Source organism: Hipposideros armiger, unplaced genomic scaffold, assembly GCF_001890085.2.
Source record: "Hipposideros armiger isolate ML-2016 unplaced genomic scaffold, ASM189008v1 scaffold_140, whole genome shotgun sequence".
Classification (NCBI taxonomy): domain Eukaryota; kingdom Metazoa; phylum Chordata; class Mammalia; order Chiroptera; family Hipposideridae; genus Hipposideros; species Hipposideros armiger.
The window spans coordinates 168,282-191,788 of NW_017731490.1; the positions used below are offsets into that span (position 1 = coordinate 168,282).

General features: G+C 33.6%; 1 long non-coding RNA gene across 1 annotated transcript in view; it reads right to left on the reverse strand.

Moving 5' to 3' along the window:
• Nucleotides 1–402: 402 nt before the first annotated feature.
• Nucleotides 403–23,507, reverse strand: part of LOC109386846 (uncharacterized) — a 32,180-nt gene continuing 9,075 nt past the window's right edge. Inside the window, exons 2-3 of the long non-coding RNA XR_002124863.1 lie at nt 17,876–17,952; nt 403–458 (exon numbers count right to left, since the gene is read on the reverse strand). This is a non-coding gene — a long non-coding RNA (uncharacterized LOC109386846). The remainder of the gene's footprint in view (nt 459–17,875; nt 17,953–23,507) is intronic.

Sequence of the window (23,507 nt, forward strand, 5' to 3'; positions counted from 1 at the left end):
TGGATGGAAAACAACTCCACAAAGTGGATCCGAAATAACACAGTGCATCAGCTACTTACCTAGCATTTACATTGTATTAGGTACCATAAGACACCTAGAGATTATTTAAATTATACGGGAGGATGTGCATAGGCTGTTATCTGCAAATACTACACCATTTTACATAAGGGATTTGAGTGCCCACAAATTTTGGTATTTGTGGGCCCTGGAATCAATTCCCCGTGGATACTGAGGGATAACTGTAATTTGAGAATGATGCTCACTTTGGCAGCACATATGCTAAAATTAGAAAGACACGCAGATTAGTGTGGCCCTATGCAAGGATGACACAATTGGTGAGGCATTCCATATTAAGAAAACCATAACCTGAGAGTGATTACGGCTGACCCTGAGGTAACCCAACCTGGTTGTGTGGGATGGTCTTCCTTCCAGATCACAGTGTCCAAAGATATAACTTGCTGAGAGATAAATAAAAGTATATGAGCCTGAAATGAAGTCAAAGCAGCCATTTGTTAGAAAGTTACATAAAATGCTCCAGGTAGAAGTACCAAGCCAGTTCTTAAGGATCGGAACATTTGATGTTCTCGAGTAAGAGAACTAGGAAAAGCAAAGCTGGGTGTAAGTACCCAGCACAAATGAAGTACAGATTATAAATTAGAGATCAACAAAATCCTTCTGCAATGGAGAGTGAGTACATAGAGTGTGCTGAATATAACAGACTGAGGCTGCAAGGTCCATGTTAGAGGGACATTAGAGGTTGGCCTGGTAGCGAAGGCTGGTACTGAGGTTTGCTTCAAGATGAAGAATAAAGTTGCCAGCTCAGATGCTATCAATTCAAAGCCAGGATACCCATAAACATTTCTGAGAAAGGCGATTACTCAAATAAAGCCCTACGATATTCCACATCTAGAAGAAGTCCCAAACATTAGAACCAATGAGCGATGCAATCAAAGAACAGAGAGCTAACATACCATTTCATTTTCTCAACAGGTTGACAGTATGCAAGAATCACTTAGTAGAGAGACCTTTTTGAAGGGAACATGTGTAAGAGTAAAAATGAAACCGGTTTTTGCATTTTCTAAGAACAAGAGCCTGGCAGTACACTCAAGTGGAGGCAACATTTTGCTTTTGTGGAGTATCTTGTTTTTAGCTAACAGTCAGGTCGATGCACTATGCGAAACTAAGGCCCACACATATGTCTATCTCTACATGCAGTTCTAGCCATAATCCTTCAAAGCCCCCCATAAAACCCACTTCCTTTATGGAATCTTCTTTTTACTTGGTAGTCCCTAAAGGGTATTAATATCAAATTAAAAATACACCAGTATGTATATAGTTACGTTAACTTGTTCTAAATGGGCTCTTCTGTGGGATTTTTAAGACCTCTACTTGATTACCTTTGTTAAAGAAGATCTTTCAGAGTTTCAGTATTATTGATATTGCTTAGCACTTACATAACACATCCTCAAAATATTTTGATTCTTGTAATAATATAAGGTCCGCGTATTGCATTTAGGCCAGTTTACAGATCACACTCAAGCACTTCGATTTCATAGAGTTTTCCTTGGCCCTTCATTTAAAGGTACAGCATTCGTCTTCCAAATCTGACATTTGTATGACTGGTGGATTGCACTGAAATTTTATTGACCTTTAACTTGTTTTGGTGCTCACTGGCTCATCAGATGCCATACTGTCAGAAGAAGCGCATTACAATTTACTTACTCCCCCATCAATTAGTGTGTCTTTTGCAAGGGCATTGCTGATCATTCATAAATGGTTTTTAGCTTGCTGTAGCCTTCAGCTCTCTGTAACCTTCATAGGCTTCAGGGAGCCATTTGCCTTTGCGTTCCCTGATCTTTTAGATTTGTGTACCAGTAAACCCAAGGGCTACTTCTCAGCCCCAAGGTGGCTACACATCCTCCCTTATTTCTTTGCCAAAACTGCCCTTCCCCCTGCCCCCAAGCAACCATTACTTTCTATATTCTTTGAGGATCCCTTTTGTCAAGACTGGCTCAATTTGTCCTGCTGGCTCTAAAAATAACCTACTACTCCCCTACTACTCCGTCCTGCAAGTAAAAATCTGATCATTATCAAGAAGTGGTCAGGGAATAACACATTTATTTTTAAAGGGAATGTTACAGATATTTTAGATTACTGAGATTCTCCACCCTTAGTTTCTACTTCCTGATTTCTACTTCATTTATGATTTTCGTTTAGCTTAGAAATATCAGTCTTGTTTTCTATATTTAAATGTAAATGTAGTATTTACATTTTTTTCATTTCTGCTTTTAACCCTCACCTTAAACTGGTTTATCTTTTCCTATTCATCTCCTTTTTTTTCTATGAATGTCCTTTTACTCAACATTGTATGCTCTCCCAAAACAAACAACCAAATCATTCTAGAACAGTGAAGTTCTTCTAGGCTTTCTAATGGATAACTTAGATTTTCAAAGAGCGGAAGAGGGGTTATCCCATTTCTTGGCCCTTTGCCTTGCTATAAACAAGTCTTATAGGCAGAATGCCAGTAAGAATATGTTTGTCTCCAAATAAAAGGAAAGCTGAATTAGCTTAGTTTAAGTCATGATATTTTATAACATTTGCCTCATAAAGCTTGAATAGAGATAATCCCAAAATTCATTTAGTTGCTTGATGATTGTAGAACTCTGGGTTGACATCTTTGCAATTCATTTTGCTCTTTTTATCATGTTGGAAGATGTATGCAAAGATCTAAATATCCTATTCTCATGTAATGATATTCCAAATGGGAAGGAGGATAAAGAAATATTTTTCTGTAAGATAATTTTCTAAGGCAAGCAAATTATTCTCTAGACAGACTTCCAAATTGTTATTGGCCAAAACTGGGTCATATGGACACACTGACTCGATTTCTGGAAAAGCAAAATGGTATTATCACTCGGACTTTTGAACAATCGCGATTCGTACCTCAGAGCAGTTGCAAGAGCACACTGCTCTTCTCGGTCTACCCTCTGGTTCCTGAATTTAAATGAAATTGGTTTTCCAACAGTTAGGAACCAAGGGGAACAACAGATGTGTAGATAAATAATATTGATCACTACAAAAGCACCTTGTCCTACATTTGGAAATTATCCATTTGAAGGTCTTTGCTGACTTTCTTAGAATAGAATGAAAAGTGCTACCAGGGAAACACAATTATTGAGCATATATATGTATATATATATATATATATATATATATATGTATATAGATAGATAGATAGATATAGATATGACATATATTTGCATATATATAATACATATGTACACAATAATATATATTTGAGTGTATGTATACATACATATATAATTGAATATTTTCTTCACTGATCTCTATATATGTTTATGTATAAATGTGCATATAAAGACGTATTTAGTGAATATGTATATTTGTAAGTGTTTGTGTATGTATATGTGTGCCATTTCCTCTCCTATGTGGCTATTTCATGCAATCATACCACATTACTTCCTCTCCATTAACATTCTTTGCTGATAACTTGGTATCTTTTCTTTAGTTTTACTGAGGCATAACTGACAAAAAATGTATATATTTACAGTGAAGGCTGTTTTGTGATGTTTTGATATACATATTTATTGTAAAATGATTACCACAATCAAACTAATTTACATAGCGAGCACCTCACATAGTTGTCATTCTTTGTGTAGTAAAAACATTTCAGATCTACTCTCTAAGCAAATTTCAAGTATACAATACAGTTATTATAATATTAATTAGAGTCACCATGCTGTACATTAGATCTCCACAACTTATTCATCTAATTTGTAAATCAAAGCCAATATCTGGTTCTATTTTTAAATTTCCAGCTTCATCTCTCACTAGTTTTCTCCTTCAACCATACATTAGTGCCAAAGAAACTACTATCCATTTACTCCACATACCATTCATTTAAAAATATTTTCCCTAATGTTCCCCAAAACCAGATTTGGCTGCTTTCATTACTGCTACATTCAGTATAATCTTTTTCTATCAGTTCTTTTTTCTCTTACTATCTTTCCTTTGATGAATATTAGTTTGAAATTCAAAGACTGGAATCTCTTCCATATACACTTGTGGTGCTTTATCTTCATACTCATTATTAGCTATTGTGAATTTTTACATTTGTTTCACGAAACTGTTAGCTTTGTGAGAGCAGGGCCTATATCTCTAGCGTTGCATAGTCTAGTCTATGTCATAGCACATAGTAGACACACATACATACATACATACATACATATATAGATGAATTTTGTAGATGTTTACTGAGCAATTGGAAAATTGTATGAATGTATCATCCATTTTGTTGGCCAACGCAAATCCCATTAATCTCTTTAATAAATTTATCCCATCCATCTAATTTTGCAAGTTTCAAATCTAAACAAAACTCACTTTATATAATGAATTTGAATAACATTTATTTTTAACACGTTATTTAATCATAATGAAGAAAAATGAAGTCACAGGTTAAATTCTAATTTCATTACCATCCACCAAAATTGAGTATTATTCAAATATAACATTTTTACTAATTTTGTGAAACTAAAATAGATAATGAAAAGATATAGTCACCTGTTATTAATGTTCTAGTTACTGAAGTGTAGCATTTTAATGAAAGTCTTCTTAGGAAGCTTTATAGGAAAAATGGTTATACTCAATGGAAAATATGTGAAATATTTAATGTCTCAAGTATTTAAACCCAGTCTATTGTCAATAACAAAAGCTTCAAAATACAATATGTACAATTGAAAAAGTTTTACTTTCCTATCTTAGGATTTTTTTCTAAATTACTTATCATGGTTTAACGTAAAATCTCTTTATAAACTCAACTAAATTAAAATATATTTTCTTATGTTCTCTATACTCTACATTTTAACATGTATCCATACTCCAAAAAACACCGTTATTATCAGAAAACTTCTGATAAAACCTTGCATGCCAATTTGTAGGCACAAACTCCCCTTCCTTCCTTCTTTCCTTCCTTCCTTCTTTCCTTCCTTCCTTCCTTCCTTCCTTCCTTCCTTCCTTCCTTCCTTCCTTCCTTTAAGATTTTTTGAAGACCAACCTTCTTGGGTCAAGGGTGTTCAGAATTAGGGATACATATTGTGCAAAATTGACATGATCACTATTCTTTATGCATACTCCAGTTTAGGGAGAAACACCTATTAATCAAATAGTAATATAAATTTTTGAAATTATAATGTGCTAAATATTATGAGTAGGGATGTTCATGGATCACTCAGAGGACATAGCAGAAGAATTTGACCTAGATAGAAGATTTGAGAATATTTTCCTAGGGAATTAAGAGTAGAGCTGAGATATGAAGAATGGTTAGGAGCTAACTAGGTGAAGACAAAGAGAAGAGAACTCCATGAACAGAAATAAAAGGTGAAAAAGTAGTGTGGCAGGAAAGCACTTAATGCTTCATGAAATAATAATAATAATAATAATAATAATATTAATAATAACAACAATAATGATAATGATAATAATAATAATGACCACTGAGCCAAAGAGAGTAATGAGAGCATGATATAAAATAAAGGACGAGAGAAAGTCAGGGTCAGCTCACATGTGAGACCTTCTACTGCATATTTAATTTGTTATGCTGAATCCTGAAATAAATGAGGAGGAATTGAATGCATTTAAGCAAGAGAGTGAGGGATGAGCATTTACTTACTAGCCCAAAGAGTGATTTTATGTAATACAGAAAAAAGGGTCATTTGTTCAAGGCGTTTTACTGACATCTGCTGAAAAACTGTCAAATACCTACGAATTTATAAGTGAAGAAGCCTACAGAGTGAAGGATGCCCGCTAAAGTTGTTCAAAGCACAACCTGCCATAACCAGTGGTTCTGAGAAACTGGAGAAGGCTTTGTGAAGGCATCATTATACCTAAGTGAGAAGAGTACATTAGCCAAGGGGAGAGCAGAAAACAAGAATTGGGAGTGCGTTAATAAGGTAGTCATGAGCAATTGTGTGTGGACAAGATTAACTGAGATTTGGACGTAATATTAGAGATGGAAACCAGATTTAACATATAATTAGAAGATAAAATTAACAACAGTGTTATAGATCCGATATGGGAAAGAGGACAGGTTACTGTCATGGAGGGCTCCTTGGTTTCTGGCTCATGGAAGGGCAGGCACCATTCATTAGGGCAAGAAACACCAGAAGAGAGTTGGCTCTGGGGAGGAAATGGGGACGATCATTATTTCAGTTCCTGACTTGTTAGTTTGGAGGGATTCTGCAACATTCAACTGGTGAGATCAAGAGGACAGTCGATATAAATTTGAAGCTCAGGGAAAAAAATCTCAGCTGAAGGGAAAATCGCAAATCTTTGATTTATATGTGGAAATTATCATTGTGTGCTTGGAAGAGAATGCCTTGAGAGAGTTAGGGTTGATAAGAGTTAAATGTGTAGCACTTGGAGGCTGTGGAGAAGACAACTATTATTTTAACATTAATAGCAGATGACCATAATGAAAGGGGAAATGTCCTTTCAAAATCCAAGGAAAGATGAGTTTACAGAAGGAAGGAGTGGTCAACTGCATTCAATTCTACGGAGAGGGCATATAAATGGAAAGTTTAGAAAAGCTTTCTTTGGTTAACTTTTTCAAGGCCTGTATTCATTACAGTAAGAGAAATGAATTGCTCTAGTTTGGAGTAACCTACCAAGCGTGTATGTAAGAAATGGAATCCTCAAGTAAAGGCTAGTCTTGAAAAATGTAGAAAAGACACAAATAGAAATCAGGGAGGTATAAAAAAGAGGGTAACAATAGTCAGTGCCTTTTTATTTCATTAGCTTATTTTTGTTGTTGTTTGCATTTCAATGTGAGATTCTCCAGCTCGTTTAAAAGAATAATTTTCACAACAGTTTTGAACCTGTTAGTCTTGTATTAAAATTCTTTATATATTGGATTATACTATACTTACTTTAGGAAGGCAGATATATTAAGGTTATCAGAAGCAGAAGGAAATATCAAACAAGTAGTATTACATCTTGACTTTGAAAATATGGTTAGAATGATGTTCGGGGCGAGAGGAGGAGAGGAAGCTACGTGGCACAGTTTTTGATGGAATAGCTGGAGACGCATGAAACGACTGCTGTGGTCGCAGTTTTTCTTTTCTGTAGTCAGGAGATAGGAGATTGGGAAAATCAAATGAACTTGACTCATTCAAAGTTTTAAATGCCGAGCCAAAGATCTATGAAAGAGTAGGGAGAAGAGTGCAGGTAAAACATGAAAGATGGAGGTGATGAAAAGATTCCTGTAGTTCACACAGCTGTCAAAATCATCATAATGAAACCTCACAACTTGGTGTCATTCTCAGTGACACAAAAGTGCTTAGAAGTTGCCACCTGATGGTGTTCACCTGATGGTGTCACTGCTCTTGTAAAGTCAATAAATACTTTTGTGAAGCCCTTGCTGTTTCATCCTTGCCCTTCTCCTGTGCTTGGGGTACAGCCAAAATTATTCAAATGACTCTTGAAAATGCAAAGCCACACAGAAATTATCTTAGGCTGAAACATGGTGACCTTGGGAATTTATAGTGACTCCTACATGTTAATCTACACATTTAAATAAAAAATTAAAATGTACAACTCTCAGTTGTCTTTAAATATCTTTAAAGCATTATATGATTATTATGGAAAACTATCAAAAAATATTTTAAAGGACCAAAAATTAAAACCTTTATTTCTACTATCCAAGATAATCATAGTTGAAAACATATATGATACCATCTACTTTTTTTTTTAAATTTTAGGCAATACTATTTATAATGCTTATCTAATAATACAGCTTAAAAATTGCATCCTAAATTTTTTATAAACATAATATGAAATACATATCCCTATTGCACCAATTATTGTATCCCCTCCTAATATAAGCATAGTTAATATTTTGGTGCATTCTAATAAATTTTTTTTGAAAAAATTATAAGTATTATAAAGCATAATGGCTAAAAAGTTAGCTTTTGGTATTAAAAGAATTTTTGTTTCTATACTTGTTATGTTCCTCCTTACTAAGAACTCTAAGAAATGTTTCTTTAACCTTCAATGACTCATTTTCAATATAGTTATAGTTCAGATATAAAGACAACTTGATTATGGGTCAATTATTAGAAAGAATAATCCATTATCTTTTATTAATGGTATAATATCATTATCTTGGATTTGTGCCACCTTTGTATGAAGGAAATAATTTATTTTAATTTTAATGTATTGTTTACTAGTTAAGTACAGTGTTTTCAGTATATATATTTGACATTTAAGTCTAATTTTCTGAATTGGTTACCCATCTGTCCATTTTTATTTTGAGGAGTTTGTCTTCTTTCAATTAAAAAAAAAATATATGTGTGTGTGTGTGTGTGTGTGTGTGTGTGTTGTTGGAAAAGTCATGATGTATTTTTTCTATGTTTTTCGTTGCAAAAAATATGTCATGACTTTTCTGACCACCATATATATACATACATATATATATATATATATATATGTATATAATTAACCCTTTGTCAAATGTATTTCTGTTGCTTATTGACTATTTTTTATATAATAATATTCATAATACTTTGACTTATAAATGAAATTAACTTGGTACCCAACTTCATTTGTTTCCATTTAAATGAGTATTGATCTAGGAACTTTTTATGGAAAATTTGCCAGAGATTTACAATGCCCTTTGTCCATTTAACATTGAATATAAAGTGGTCTATTTCTTCTTATTTTTTCCATGTGGATCACCATTTAATTATTATGCCTTTGTACTATATTTTAGTCTCTGGCAAGCATCTTGATACAGCTCTTGTTTTGTTTGACTGTTGGATAGACATTCTTGTTTTATTATTCTTCCATATTAACCTCAGAATCATTTGTCAAGTTTGGAGTGAAAATATCGCATGGTGCACATAAATTGATTTTGTCTTAATTTATTAAGTAAGTTGGGGAGAATTGAACTTTTTATAGAAGTGTGTTTTCTCAATTAGTGACATGTTCTTTCTATTTATTCATCTTTTTAAAAAATTTCCTTAGATAAAAATTTGTGATTTTTGTCAAAAGAATATGTAACATTTTTGATAGGTTTATTATATTTGTTTATATTTTGTATTAAAGATCCTATTTTGAAAACATCTATTTTCCCTTCTATTTTCCAGCTGTTTAAACTTATACACCATGGGTTGCAATAGAAAGCTGTATAGAGTGAAGCTAAAGAGCATATCACCCAGATTTACACTGTCAGGGATCAAATCTTGACTCTCCTGCTTTCCACTTAAAGGAAATCACATAATCCCTGAGCAAAAGTCAGCTCATTGATAAAATTAATGCAATATGATAATAATAATAATAATAATAATATTATTATTATTATTATTATTATTATTATTATTAACAACCCCACTGAGTTGTGGTATGGATTAGATGAGTTTATTGAGGCAAACAGCTTAGTAAAGTGCAAATCTTCTATGAGGCACTAAACAAAAGTTGGAAAATACACAGGGAAAGCTTTGTTCCATGTGCATTTTCTGACTAAACTGCTTAAAGTTCTTACAAAACTTCTTATTCAATTTTGTTTCATAAATACATCTCTCCTCTATACATAATAATTGTATTATTCCTATTTTCAACAGTTATACCTCTTATTTCTGATTTCCATGTTGCACTATTTATATCTAGAGGTTACATAAATTGCAATATAATAATTTTAATAGTGGTTTTTAAGTCCAAGTCCAGACAAGAAAAGAAAATGCGATACAGTGAGGTTCCAGGTCTCATAAGAATGGGGGCTTATACTTCTTTATGCTAAAGATATAAGTGAGACGGTATTTACCAGGACCTGAGGCTGGAGTGTGCTGAGAGATGCAGTCAGCATGGAGTAATCCTAAATAAAGCAAACCACAGAACGCGTACTCCAGCTCCCCTCTCCTTCGGCCTCTATCACTTCCGCTGGTATTCAACTCCAGGTAAACCAAAAAGGAACCCTTAAGGTGAAGGAACCCTGAAGGTCTTCCATTTGGATTGCTCCGAAGGCACAGAGAAGAGGGTGCATCTGAAGGGAAGGTGAAAACCACCCAGCTGAGGGGCACTGTTGTCACATCCTGACACGGTTTAGCATATTTTTACTCCAGAGTTAAGTAGGAGTACCAAGACAGTTCTAAGATAAGGGTTCTCTATCATATAATGTGTTATCCTATCAAAAATTAATTCCTTTTTAATTAATTAGGAATAGATGCTCCATTTGCTCAGTTTTGTTTGGATTTATTCATTTACTTACACGTTTTATGAGGGTCAATCATAGGCCAAGCCCTCAGTAGGGGCCCAATATGCATTAGAAGTTAATTCAGAATTACTTTCTGACTTCATGAAACTTAATGAAATTTGGTGAGAGAGACAAAAGAAGGTAAGAAAACAAATCTAGACATAAATTACTTGAAAATTTAAGGATTGCAATGAAAATAAATAAGATGTTGTAATAAAGAATGATTTGGGTGGAAGGTGAAGGAAAGTAGGTGGGTCGTGCATGTTAACATGATGCTCAGAGAAGTGGTTGTGAACGAGTACATGTAAGCTGAGACCTACGGCGTGATTCAACATCAAGGATGACAATAGCAAAGCAGCCAGGACAAGAACTGAGGAAAATCACTTGAGAAATATTATGCCAAAGACTCCCAGGTGGGAAAGATTTAAGGGTACACCCTGGGAAGTGAAAGGCCAGGGGGTTGGCATCTTATGCGCCAGGTCAGGAGGAGAGGAGTTGAGTTTGACTAGGCATGTGGGGCCTAATCTGGTATAGCCCATAGCTAATAAAATTAGATTTTATTCTCTAAGGCATGAAAAGCCAGCTGCCTCTGATTTCTCTGACGCTCCACATCCAATCACTCAGGGCATCAAATTAGCTTTACCTTGAAAATATATCCAGTACCCAAACACCTTATGATTTCTACGGCTGCTACCATCTTGTTCCCAGACACCATGACCTCAGCAGCTTCTGCGTTCCTCCCCCAACAGCCTCGCACTCCTGGTAACCTCCTCACAGCAGCCAGGGGCATCCTCCTAAGAGGAGCAATCATTCAAGCTGCACGCGTCTCCATACTGTTGCGCCCTAAAGTTTGCAAGCAAACAAGATTAGTGCGCAGTTCACTTTTTCATTGTTATCCATTAAATTAAGGATTTTGAGCATTTCATAAAATTAACTGGAATATTTTTTTTCAATGCCCTTAAACAGTTTATATGGGTAGATATTATTTGTTCCTTAAAAGTTAGAGCTAACTAAAAAGAGAAGTCAAGAATTTTGAAAGTTTATTTGATGAAAATATATTAAAGTATTTTGAGTTTTCTCTGAGCTGTTGATCTATTCAGTTACACATATTGTTCAATAACTTTTGGTGATTTATAATTAATTGTTCACTATTTAATTATAATTTTATTGCAGTGCAGCTCAAGGAACGCAGCCTTTAAATATTATCTTCACATTAATTTGGAATACTATTTTAGTCTTATTTATTGATTTTATTATGGAAAAATTGTATCCTGTATATGTAAAACTTATAAATCACTTCATATAGCTCTCTCTATGTCATTTCATGTATACAATTTATTGTATATATCTGTAATATCAAAAATTCTAATGAATTATATTATTGTAAGATATATCTTTATGCATTTTAGATTACTTACTCTTTCAAGGACAGGGTGACTTATTAAAGTACTCCTAAATAGTTGTTTATGCTGATTTTTATTGTATTCATTACATACTTTGTCTTATTTAATTCCATGTCTTGTTACTTGAGGCAGAAAGCTTACATAACCATTGGGGCTATAAAGAAAGCTTTTTGTGTCGTGTAATTTTTTTAGACATGTCGTCTTAGGTATCTTGAAACATCACTGTAGGATTTTATGTTCTGAACCTACCTCTGAGAAACTTTTTACTTTTTATCAAAGAATATCACCCAAATTGCATAAACTGATTAATTTTGTTGTGTGAATATTATTGTTTCTTGGTTTCCATCATCACAGTAGGCGTCATTTAATTTTTATATTGAAGTTCACACTTAATGAGAGTTTTTTACTATGAGGTAGAAAAGGAGATTGTTGCTAAACTCTTGTCATATTCCTTGTTTTCCTTCCCATCCATGCAACCTCATATTTCATAGTCATAGTTTTGATTCAATAGCAGCACATCAAGTGTTTTTAAATAAATCTAAATTATGAATAAAAAAATGAGAGAATACAAAGAGATCTTTCAGTAGTAATCAGCCTTCAGATAGCACCATTCATCATTTGCCATCATTTCATTTCCCTGTTGTCTCTTATTATAAAGCATATTTTATCATATAAAAATTTAACAAGTGATTTAGTAGCCTGTCAAATTAATTTATTATTTATCTTTAATAAACTATCACTGTAAACTCAGAAAACTTCTAATACCCTGAAAATATGGTTTGGTCTCCCTCCCCACCCCCAAATTTCATTATGGCGATTACATCAACAGAAACAACAATTACATGTTTCAACATGCAGATAAATTACTGACTTCCATTAAAGTCAGTTTATAACCATCTTGAGCAAGGCCTCTTTGTTGCAAACTATTGAGAGACACAATTTGAACTTAGCGTTTTTCTGTTTCAATTGCACTGCATATCCCCTTAGGTAATTCTATCTGTGCTACTCACATAAATCAAGATAATTCTGTGATATGTGTTTTATATTACAGCTTCTTATGTGCTTATTATTTGGAGGCTGATGCTTCTGAAACTTTTTTTTTTTTTTTACTGCAATGTAAACTGACAGCTTGCCCTGAGGGTGTCTTTCTTTGAGGAGCAATGACTAGAGGCTGTATTTTACTTTTTGCAGCCTCAGAACTGCATTTGTAAATTGATTAAACTGAAAAGCATATATCTTATAACTAGAAAAGAAAAACGGATTCCTAATAGACTTGCCAGATTAAATTTGGGCTTTTACTTACAGAGTTTCAGTAAATATATAAATAATAGATGATCTATCAATTAGGACATCTTAAAAACAAAATAAATTATGGTCCAGTCTCAAAAGGGGGCAACAGACTTAGGGATGTTATTCAACGTATTTTTTCTTAAGACTCTGCTTTTTTCATTGAAATGTGAAAGGGATATTAACATCTTTGTTAGCTAAGTTCTTCCCCTGTATTCGAACTGTCATCCTAGAGTGTGGTGGATAAACTAAAAACATTTATTTATTCAAGGATTTTCCTATGCTCTGCTAGTGGTTTATACTCCCTCTTTATATACAAGAAGTTAGTTATCATTACTCAAGCACATTTCACAAAATGCAAGAAAACAAATAAAAATAAATGAAGAGTATGTAAGTTAAATCATGTCTTCTCCATGAAATGTAGGATATATACAAATTATCAAGGAAACTGAAATACAAGTAAAAATCATCATGCAATTGAGAAAATGGGAAATGGGACAAACTAGCAGAAGTAAATAAAAATTATTTAACTTAATGAAAACAGTAGGGTAAAATTTTGTTTATCTGTGGCACTAGAACAGATTAGAATGAACATTGTCAGTCACTGATAGAGGTTAGAGTTAGCTTTGCTGCAAATATTGGTGAAAGAGTTGGAGGCATGGAAAGAACAGGAAAAAACAATAGGAATCAGAAGCCCAGGGAGAAATATTGTATGAAGAGCTGCTATAGCCTACCAAGGCATTTAACAAGTTACATTAATAGAAGTTAATTAGTAATATAAGAAGAGTGGTGGAAAAAATCAGACTATGCACAGCGAGGTTTGGAAACAAACACTCTTCTAAGTCAATATACAAAGTGAATGAGCATCCAAACATACCTTTCAGATTGACATGATCGACATTTATTTTGAATTAAGTTTCTGAACATGCAGATGGTTTTGACACTTTTTTCCCCCAAAGTATTTGCTTTTTTTTTGTCATATGGGATTTATTTTAATTTAATGAGAATTGTATATAATCTCTTGCTATGGAATATTTTTAACCAATGGCAATATAGATTTTATTAACACCAAAACAGAATGGTCAGTTTCATACAATTAATTTTTAAAGTTATTTAATGTATGTTGATTATTTTAATTTCTTATTTTGAAACACCAAATTTAAAAATTGTCTTAAAGCACTCAACTCACACTATATTATAAGGCTATAAGTACTTATGGAATGAATATTCTGTAAATGCATCCACAAGTCAAGTTAAAGGGTTTACAGTTTTACAAAATCTCAAATTCTACATTGTCAAAGGCAACAGTGGATAATGGTCCTGGGAATAAAGCACCTCTGAAACCAACAAAGCTTCCTTGTCTTATCAAGCAATATGATGCTAATAAACATTAGAAAATATTTTGTACCCGGGTGTCAAACACCAAGACATGATACTGTGCCCTCAAATATGTTCTTAATATTAGTTGACTGATACAGTCATTTCAGGTGGCATTTATTGCCATGAACTACAGTGCTTCACTTTATCACTCAGACTAGATCACGATTTTCCAACAGCCACAATCTGTTAGTGCTCATCCAAACAGCCGAAATGCCCTGAAAGGAAACATTCCTTGCCTCTGAAGGTTCCTGACAATTTTGAAGATTTCATAAACCTTGGTAAAGCTCAGTATCAGCTATTGGATAAAGACTGCAGTAATTGTGAAATGGAAGAGAAAAATGTCTTTCTTTTCTATGAGAAACTGAGCTTTGTACCTTAAAATATTTGTCAGACTTGCACGCACATTTCAGTAAAATTTAAGAATTATGCTCTATTGGATTATCCTGTCAAATGACAAAAGCGTAAGAAGCACATTGCGATGGGTGATACAAAGAAGTAAATACCAAGATTCTCTACCTACTCCCTTGTCTCCATCCCTCTCTTTTACTCTTCAAGGAGAAAATATGAACCGTATAATTTTCATGTTTTCAAGTTTCTATAGCCACATAAACAAGGAAACATACGTGTACACATTAAAATTTATGTCTACAAAATGCCACCTATCATATATCTTACTCTGCAATTTACTTCATTTACTAAACATTTATATAGAAATCCATTTTTTGATTGACCATATAATATCAGATATTTATAGAATGTTATGATTTTTTTTAGTCATTTTCCTATTGATGGGTATTTAGGATGCTTTTATTTTTTTATTACTTCAAGGAATTCTGCAGGATATCTTTATATGACGGGGCTTTTCTTTCCATATTTTAACTACAAAGTGAGACTGTTGAGTCTAGAGGAATGCATATTTCAATTTTAGATTCTGCCAGCTTGGTTTCCCTAAAGGTCACTGAGATAGCCACTTTCATCAGAAATATATGAGCATGCTCATTTGATCACCCTTACCAGAACTGGATGTTATTAAATCTTTAACTTTTTTACCAATATGAGCAATGAAAATTGTTGATCACTGATTAGCCTTTTCCAGATCAATAAAAAGGTTGAACACCTTTTTATATACTTATTGAAAATATGAATTGATAATCTTTTCTACTTTGTATATTGCTGTCATAGCCTTTACCTTCTTTTCCATTTGGTTACCGGTTTTAACTTATGATTTGTAGGAGCTACTGGTATATTAGAATATCATTCCACCCTTTTTTCGTTTTTACATTGCCAATATTTTCTCCCAGTTACTTTATGTTTCTCTGACTTGTTTTCCCATTTGGGGAATTTTAATTTCTTGTCTTTAAATATATTACATATATTTTTCCTTTTAGCTTGTATTTTGTAAAATGTCTTTCTATTTTTTTTTTACTTGGATTTTAATCTTTTAGGTATTGACTTTTACATACGGTATAAAACAGCAGTTTTAACTTGATTTTTGTTTTGAAGATTAATAATGCCTGCTTGATGATTAATTTTTAATATTTGAATTCTACAAATTTTTAAAGTTTTTAGCCATGGGTATAAATTAATTCCCATATGGCTATTATACCAAGAGATTAGTATGTTTTATTAGGCATTATTTTATATAGTATGATACTTATTTCTTTGTTCCTTCCTTTCTAGGTTTTAGCCTTGAGAACTTAATATTCTTAAATAAAATCTCTGAATTAATAGCAACCTGCTATGCTGAATTTTGCTCATGTCTGTTGCTGTTACACAGGGTGGGGAAGGGAGAGTGTGTGTGTGTGTATGTGTGTGTGTGTGCGTGAGGTTGTAGCTCTCTGCTTTTTCTTTCTTTTCTTTTGAGTCCCCATAGATTCTGACATTGTGAAGGGTTATGCCCTATTCAGACTTTTCTAAGAAGGTTCTGTTTGCTATTTTAATTGGGACATTGTAAATATTTTTGGCTATAGTAGCACAGGTGATTTTTAATGAACTAGTTCAAGGATTTTCTGTGAAAGCTATGAAGTCCAGTGTTAAAAGTTAGGAATTTGAGCAGTTGGTCAGCAATTGGGGCTAAGACATTTCATTATTTGTTTTGTTTTGAAGTAATTGATATTGAATATATGGAAATATATTAATAGACATGTGCATATTAATAACCTGCTTCATTGTCAGTGATGACTGGGGATATAATATCAGCCTTGTTTTCTATTACAAAAACAAATGCTTAAAAAACAGAGGGAACAAATTAGACAATATAATAACCACATATTAATTATCATAATGGCCTTCACTTAATAACTCTTGCTAACATTTTTTATAATAATAATCATACCTGATAAAGTTTCAAGTATGTCTACTCTGAAAAAATAAAATTATACTTTTTCATTTTAACTTTTAAGTCAATTCTGACTTTTCCCTTTTCTACTGTAAATAATTTCCACTTATTTAAAGTTTTGCCTGAAGGCTGTTTTTCTAAGTAGATAGTCGATGAATGCAGATGTTCCTGTTAATAGGAATAAAGGAATGAAGTCAGCCAAACATTCAAGGATTTACTGAGCAGCCACAATATGTAAGATTCAGTGCTCAGAGGGCTTCACAGAAAAACATAGGTAGAACAATTATACTTCTGTCAATATTTGTATTATCAGGAAACATAACTTAAAGAAAATTAACAATTGCATGAGTTATAGCCGAGCTTTATATTTTAATGATGTGTGGGTTTGTTCTGGCCTTGCTATTCCTAGCAAATGCTGCTGCATTTACAGGAGTTCGTCAATGCTTATTGAGAACACATTTCATGAATGACAATAATCATAAAACTTTGCTTCCACAATATAACTGTATTGCATATTTATGATTTGTCTGAATCTTCTAATTTCCCTGATATTTGCATGGAGAAAAGAAATTATGTTATTCCCCCTCAAAAGCATTAAGGAAAAGGACCTAAACTGCTAATACATAATATCCAAGTTTAAATCCAAATACGCAACCTATGTCAATCACAAGTGCTTGAATAAAAATAGATTCCACATTATATAGAATATTTTGTGCATTTGAAGTTTACTATTTAAGATACATTATAATGCAAAAAGAAGGGAGGAATAAGTGTTGTCAGAGAATTCATATGGAATACAAGACATAGAAGCAACTCTCCTAAATTTGTTTCTCTGTGTACAATTATTTTTACATTTTATTCATACTTATGTACCAAGGTATTTATGCATATGGTCATCATTAAAGCTCCACTGCAAGAATTCAAAGTCTTTTCTTTTTTAAAAAGTATTAAAACAGTGATTGATGCAGGAAATTGAAAGATTTAAGGGAAAAGCATATGATCATACAAATACATTTAAAAAATAGACCTTTACAAAACTCAAAATAAATTACAATCAAATAAAAAATGTTAGCTATAAAGTAGGCTATTTTTTTCAACTAAATAAGAAAATATCTCAAACATGCCAATAAACCTAAACCTAGCATCACATTTGCAGTTATTTTAGGCATTTCCAATAAGATAGAAGAATAAAGTTACACTCACTATCATCACTTCCATTTAACCTTATAGGCCGTGTGTTGGTCAGGGAGGGTGGTAGATCCTGGCCGATTTCAATAAATCTAGGAAATGAAATATATGATACAAATTTAGAAATAAAACAATACATTTTTCATTAATTGTATAGGACAGGAAACCTTTGGAAAATCTAGAAATCAATAGAAATAAAATAGTGAACGCTAGTTTGTTCACCATAAAATTAATGATCAAAAGTCAGAAAACTTTACAATCATAATTAAATAATACATTATATATATATATATATATATATATATATATCATAAAACCTAAAAGTACAAGGTACAAATAAATGAAGCTTGTCATGTTGTATAAGACTTTTATGAATAAAATTATATTAAAGTAAATAGAAGTTCTAAGAAACTGAAGAAACAGACCATGTTCATGAATGACACTATTCACAATTACGAAGAATAACCAAGGAAATATGGAAGAAGTAAAGAGACAGAGGAGATTTCTTCAGAGAGAGAGATGCTGATATAATGAGTCCCCTTGTGGGAAAAATAGGAGTTGGGAAGGCTGCTTCTTCTTATTTCAAGCTAAAAGAGGAGATTTCGGGCCAAATGCCTAAAGAGCTGAATAAGTGTTCTCTCAGGTTTGGGAACCACAGAGCATGGTGTCTGATTATCATTTGGAGAAGGGTGAAGAAGAAAGGCTGTGGTTGGGACAATCTTCCTAGCTGACTGCATTCAGAGAAACTTGCACTTTACTAATGGAGGTGAACGGAGGAATGGTGGGTAACTCGAATCGGCAAAGACAGTGGACTTCCAACAAAAGAGCTGGATGGGTCTGCTAGACCCATCTGTGAAGAAAGGAGTATAATAAAGCAGCCTTCCAGAGGACAGGCGTCATTTGCCAAGGGGCTTCAGTCAGAAATCACTGCAAGAGGATCTCTAAAAATGCAAAACAGCACACCTAAAAAGAGTAACCCCCAACTAACTATGCATCTGCATTGCCCAGTGGAAACAGAGGCCAGATTAAATAACTGCCCCAAAAGTAAAACGCGGTCCTTTGGCCTGTTAATTTTCAAAAAGTTTAAACATATGACTCAAGCAAATACAGAATAAACAAGTATCAAGAAAAAGCAACTGAAGAGGAAAGCATTAAGGTAGTATACCCAGTTCAAAGAACATTTGAGGAATTGAGGTTTGTTGACAATGTAATAAATGAATACGAAAACAAGATTGCTTGGTTACTTACAAAATTTGTTGATTTCTATAGAACAACTAACAGTAATTTCTGGGGTTATCTTTTCTAACACAGAAGTTATTTTAAATTATCTGCATTTCTCTTGGACAAAAAAAAAATACAAGTTAACATGTAGCTTCACTAAAGCCTGGGACTTTGTTTAAAGTGAGTTGAACAAAGTATATTTTCATGGATAATCCTCAGATGGGTCTGTTAAAAAAACCTATCCATGTAACCTTAAGAAACATGTTGACCACCATTTAGCCTTCTTTCCAAGTTTGGGATAATTTTTCTTAACACAACTTCATTCCTCATTCCCTTCACCATGCCCAATGCCCCCCAAGGTTTAAAAATTCACTTCTAATGACGTCTAACCATACTCCACTCACCATGGCATGCCTCCAACCTTGAAACTGACCCCAGGTGGAAGAAAAGCAGTCTATTTATTTTGAATAATGTTCAAGGCTTTTATGACTATATTACATAATACACTTTAGTTATTAAAAGGTGACTTCTAACACTGCATTGTATATTTGAAACTTGTAACTTAAATGTTCTCACTGAAAAAAAAAACAACAACAGGTAAATGTGTGAGGTGATGGATGTGTTATTTAAATAATAACTCAGTGGGAGTAGTCCTTTCACAATATATATCTATATTAAGTCATCACATTGTACACTTTAAATATCTTACTATTTTATGTGTTAATTATACCTCAATAAAGTTGAAAAAAAATAAAAAGAGACTGATTTTAAGGCTAAAAGTAATGCAAAATGCTATGGAATAAGTCTTAGGTTTTTCTTCTATAGGATAGATTGTGGGGTAGATTGAAGAGCCAGGAGAAAGAACTGAAAAAGTGTTCTTCGTTGCTTCATGAATTCACCTGAGTTCAACTTCTTTTATACAATAGTTGCATTTGTAAGAGTAAACAATTGGAAATAATTGCCATCTACAGGAAATGAACAAATAAAGTAAGGTATAATATTACAATAAAATAACTATAAAATTCAACTAAATTAATTCCAAATGCTTTGCAGTATCGGGGACAGAACCCAAGAAACATTTTTAAAAAGCATTAATAGAAAAAAATGGCAAAATTCACATAAAGTACAGAGTTTAGTAAATGGTAATATACTTATGTTGGCTCTTGGCTTTCACAAATATACCATGGTAATGTAAGATAGTAGCATTAGGTGGAAATGGGTAAGAGGCATATAGGAACTGATGGGCTTAATTTTATGTGTCCACAAGACTGAGCCACAGGGTGTTCAGGCATCTGTTCAAACATTATTCTGGGTGTGTCTGTGAGGGTGTTTCAGAATGAGATTAACATTGTACTTGGTAGACTGGGTAAAGCAGATTGTCCTCCCTAATGTGAATGGGCCCTGTCTAATTAGTTGAAGGCCTGAATAAAACAAAAAGGACAGCCCTTCTATAAATAAGAGCAAATTCTTTCTGCCTGACTGTCTTTGATTTGAGACATCATTTGTTCCCCTGCTTTCTGATTCAAACTGAAACATCCACTCTTTCTGGATTTCCTGCCTATGAACCTTCGGATTGGACCTACCCAACAGGCTGGGTCTGTAGCTTGCCCCTGACAAATGATAGGACCTGTCAGCCTCCATGGCTATGCAAGCCAATTTCTTATTATAATGCCTCTTTCTCTATATAGCATATTTTCCAGTTGGGATCATTTTTAATATTTAAATACAAAAGGTGAGCCTTGTTTTTTTTTTCTTTTTTAGACACACAGGTCTAATAGCCAAAGTGTACAGAGGAAATGCAGTCCTGCTCTGTCCTCCACAGTCCCCACCCGGTGGGTGAATCCACTGCCAGCCCTTCCGCCGTCCCCACATACATAGAAACTCACGGTGGCTGATTTACACTCTAGCTGCCATGCATTTCATGTTTCATGTTGTGAGCATGTCCCTCGCCAACATCTCCATTCTTAAAGACAAAACAAAACACTGTGGGTCAGGGTTACATGATTCCCGATGATATAAGTTGTACCTGACAATGGGAAATTGAGATCTGGTCAGGAGATCTTACACACACACACACACACACACACACACACACACACACACACACACACTTCCTATCGCTTCTGTTTCTCTGGAGGGAGAACCCTAGCTAATGTAGAAACTATCTGGACTACCGTACAACTTTTCTATAATACTAAAATTACTCCAAAATTAAAAGTATTAAAAACATTAACTAAATATGTGTGTGTGTGTGTGTTTATTCATAGATCTTGCACTAACACATACTGGAATATGTCATTTTATTTTTCACTATATACATTTTGCTTTGCTTTTCACTACCAAAATAAAATGCAGCCACAATAATGGATGTATCTTTATATGTCCCTATGCTCCACAATCATGACAGAACTACCAAATATTCGCGTTAGAGGTGAGGCAGGCCCAGGTTGCTTTCCATAAAGCAGCCAAATGGTGATGTCAGGTAAATAGTTCCTGAAGTGTAACCAAAACCCACTTCCAGGTCAGAGTTCCAGAATGTACATGAACTGCATTAACCAAGCCAGGGAGTAGTAATGAATTCATCAATTATTTTGTTCTTTATACCTTCTCTTACAAGTAGAGAGGATGGTGGTTGGCTTCCTGCTGTCTTATTCAATAGAACACCACATTTGCTGAGAGATGGAGGAAATTTCAAAGCCGATCGCCATCCATAAGAACCCACTCTACCCAGACATCTTTGCCTACTGCCCTAAAGACTATCTATTGCTACAAGCTCATTTTTTTCTAATTCTGTAGGGTTCCCTCCCTTTTCAAGTACCTTCCCACTTCTGCAAAACACATAGCCTTCTGATTTACAAAACACATGAAACTGCAATTCCTTTTTACTATTATAGTCTAATCTCTTTAAAATCCCATGCCTATATGATACATTTTAGTTGATTTATAAAATTTTATCCTACAATAATTGCAGCCACGAATAGTACTGCCAGTGTCTTAACTTTCTGTGTCAGGTGGTGCAACAAATTATAATTGTCTGTTTTAGTTACTATATAGGTAAATGTAAATAAAATAAAAATATGTACTAAGGAAAAAAACAATCAAGCCTATGCAAAATCTTATCACCTCCTCTGAAAGTATGCCTATGAAAGACCACTACTACCAGCCACCCCCAAAAGGCCTTTTTGGTGTTTTTATTTCAACATTTATTCCACATCTGCCTCACTTATTAAGTATTATACTCATTAAGATAATCTTAAGTATCACACCAGTGGAACTAGTTGCATTGATAGTCTACTGTAAATTCTGGTGTGTATCCATTCACATCGACTGTCTAATAACAAAAGAATGATATTTAGCTAGTCAGTATTCCAAGTTTTGCTTTTAGCCATGACCTATTGAGAGGAAAATATAATATTGTCCTCTGGTCTTCTTCATGGTGTATGCAGGTAGGTTTCTCCAAAGAGACCAACCTTGAGGCAAAATGAAAACTCCCTTGTGTTGCCCTAGGGAGTTTTTCTCTAGTGCTCCCTCAACATGACTGATAGATTCCTTTTAGAAAGCATTACATCAATTGTTGCAGAACCTACTTGTTGCTTCAAGAAATGATACTGTTTCCAACCTCAGGATATTTTTTTTGGATAGTATTTTTTTCTTTTATTTTCCAATTATATTTAAGAATTATTTATCCAAACACAACTACAAAACTCTTTGTCTCATTCCTTATTCATGTCATTAATGCAAGTAGAATGCAAAGAAAACAATTTACTCTTTCGATAGATTTTACTAATGTATAACTTATAATAGAAAAGAAATCATTTAACATAATGCAGCCTACTTGAAGAAAAATGGCAGAGGAAGCACAAGATAAGGCTAAAACTTCAGGACAAAATTCTACCTTACACAATGAAAGTTCAACTAATTGAAATCATTGGGCATCCAAAGACTCTAAATGAGAATTCAATATAACATTTTGCCTTCAGTTTTTTCCTATTCTTTTAATGAACTAAGCAAAATGTACAGTGTAATCCTGCATAAAGCAAAAACATAAAAATCATTGATTGAGTTACCTTGTGGATTTGATAAATTATACACCAGGATTCAATACTAGAAACATTCTCTCCCATGTCCTTTCCTGGAAATAACCCAGGAGGAAAGAAAAGACCACAAAGGAAGAGAGTTCATGTCTGCTGGTTGATGGCTGTCTTTAACCTCTTCATACAAATCAGCCTAATCCCAGGGTCCTTTAACAAGCTTTTAACTTTTAGGACTTGGTAGATAACTTTCCAATTAAAAATTGTTTTAAATAGCTTTTTCTGATGTGTTATTCCGCCTAACGCTGTCTGGCATTTTCTGGAGGTAGGAATAATAGCTCATGAAAAGCTCAGAACTAACCATATATATATATACATATATGTATATATATATA